The 2,379-nt window shown below is 45.5% G+C and overlaps 1 pseudogene; it reads left to right on the forward strand.

Moving 5' to 3' along the window:
* The first annotated feature begins 637 nt into the window (after nucleotides 1-637).
* Nucleotides 638-1,655, forward strand: LOC110292469 (annotated as a pseudogene).
* The last annotated feature ends 724 nt before the right edge of the window (nucleotides 1,656-2,379 follow it).

Consider the following 2,379-nt stretch of genomic DNA (forward strand, 5'->3'; position numbering starts at 1 on the left):
AGACAGGGTTTCTCTGTGTAGCCCTGGCTGTCCTGGCACTCACTTTGTAGACCAGGCTGGCCTCGAACTCAGAAATCCGCCTGCCTCTGCCTCCCGAGTTCTGGGATTAAAGGCATGCGCCACCACACCCGGCTGTTAAGCCATTTTCTAGGTGTTAGTTAGAAAATAACAATTTGTGGCAGCTTCTTCCAGGATGAAAACAGACACACCATAGTGGAGTAACGTCATCTTCCTTCAAGGCCAGTGACGTTTCTAAATGTCAGGTAGCTACTGTGCTGTTTCAAGTTTGCTTTTAATATCTTTATCTTTGGAGATGGGCTCTGTAGAGGGCTCGCCTAAAACTTACAGAAAGTATATATCATAAAGAAAAGTTAGGGAGCTAAGAGAAGAAAGAAAGAAAGAAAGAAAGAAAGAAAGAAAGAAAGAAAGAAAGAAAGGGAGGAAGGAAGGAAGGAAGGAAGGAAGGAAGGAAGGAAGGAAGGAAGGAAGGAAGGAAGAAAGAAAAGCTGATTCCTGGTCAGCCCAGATGTGATCAAGCTTCTGTTGCCATGCCTTCCCCATTATAAACTCAAATTAATCCTGTCTCCTTCTGGTTATCTGAAGTTGCTTGCTACATCTTGTTATCGGTCTGGAAGGGATGCGACCCTCTAAGCTGACTGTGGTACTGTGCCCTCCAGCAGGGGCCCCAGGCTATCACTCTGCTCAGCAAAGAGACAAGCACCGTATACCCCGTAGCACCCGCGTGCCAGAGGGAGAAGACCCAGCAGGAGTTTGTCTAGCTTGCAGTTACACCGTGGGAGTCATAAACTGAACTGGACGCCAAAAGAAACTTTTGTTGTGATTGTGGAAAGAGCAAGTTAAAAAATTCGGAATGCAAATTGTTTCCTGACAAATGGACAGTAACTTCTTGTAACAGTACAGTAAGCACAGTTTCTTTGGATTATACCGCGTTTGTAAGGGATGCCATCCTGATCCAGAGGTGAGGTTCTAGACGAGATGATACAGTTGTGGTCGTGAGGACTGGCTCCATGACAGGCATCTTGGTGCTATTCCCCGAGAGTGGGGGTGTCCAAGAGATGGTATAGCAGGCTTGTATGAACCACTGTTCTTCCTTGCACTGCCCAGTTGGCAGTTACCAGAATATCTGCTACTATTTGTTGACAGGATGGGCGATCAAGAAGTTATGAAGCTTTGAAAATAGAAGTCACCCGGATAACACCCTAAAAGAGGATGTTCTAGAATATGCTGGCAAGGAAGTTGAAGCTGTGCAGAATGATGAACCCTGTACCAGCTCGGATTCTGAATCGGACCTCCAGACAGTGTTTAAGAAGTACAATGCCTGGGGGAAGGGAGGACTGATATTGGCATGTAAAGCGAATAAATAAATAAATAATTGAAAAGAAAGAATGAAAGGGAGGAAGGGAGAGAGGGAGAGGGAGAGGGAGAGAGAAGGAAAGGAAGAAAAGATCAAAACTGAGTTGCAGACTTTGGGCGCGCCAAGCTAAGCAGTCTGTGAAGAAACATGCCACCTATTGGTCCCTGAGCAGGCGCCGCAGGCTGTGCACCTGCCGAGACTCTATGCAAATGCATGGAGAGCTGTTCTTGACAGGACATCTAGCTCATGGAACAAAGGCAAGAGTGACCAGGAAACTTAATAGACACCATTAGTGTCAGGCAATGGTGGCGCATGCCTTTAATCCCAGCACTTGGGAGGCAGAGACAGACGGATTTCTGAGTTCGAGGCCAGCCTGGTCTGCAGAGTGAGTTCCAGGGTTCCAGGAGAGCCAGGGGCTACACAGAGAAACCCTGTTTCGAAAAAACCAAATATGAAAAGAAAAAAAAAAAGAAAAAAAAAAAAAGGCACCCTTAGCAGCACTAGTAGTCCATCAAGTGGAGCTCAGTCGTGAATACTAAACTTAAAGAGTATCTGAAGAGATTTACGGAGGTGAGGTTGTTAAGAGAGGACATTCAGCAATTTGAAGAATTTCAATCAAAAAAGAGAAGGAGAGTGGATGAGCCGCAGTATTACTGCAGCTAGGGTGAGTACCATGTTTCCTCAGTCAGGTTGTCCTGACCTTGGTCCCCTTTCCATCCTCCTGTGGCTTCAAGCTCCCTTCTCCCTAACAGTTGCCCCTTGGTTTATGCTGGTCTCTCACTGACCTCGTTCGATGGCTCAGCTAAACTTCCCTAACGTCCCTCATTCCACAGACTTCCTCTTTCCTGGCCAGGATAACCAGGGGTTTTTGCTTATGCTGTAAGAGAAGTTTGATTTGATCTGGAGAAAGCAAATTTCTTTCTTTCTTTCTTTCTTTCTTTCTTTCTTTCTTTCTTTCTTTCTTTCTTTCTTTCTTTCTTTCTTTCTTTCTTTCTTTCTTCCTT

The sequence above is a fragment of the Mus caroli genome, chromosome 4, assembly GCF_900094665.2.
Source record: "Mus caroli chromosome 4, CAROLI_EIJ_v1.1, whole genome shotgun sequence".
NCBI classification, from domain to species: domain Eukaryota; kingdom Metazoa; phylum Chordata; class Mammalia; order Rodentia; family Muridae; genus Mus; species Mus caroli.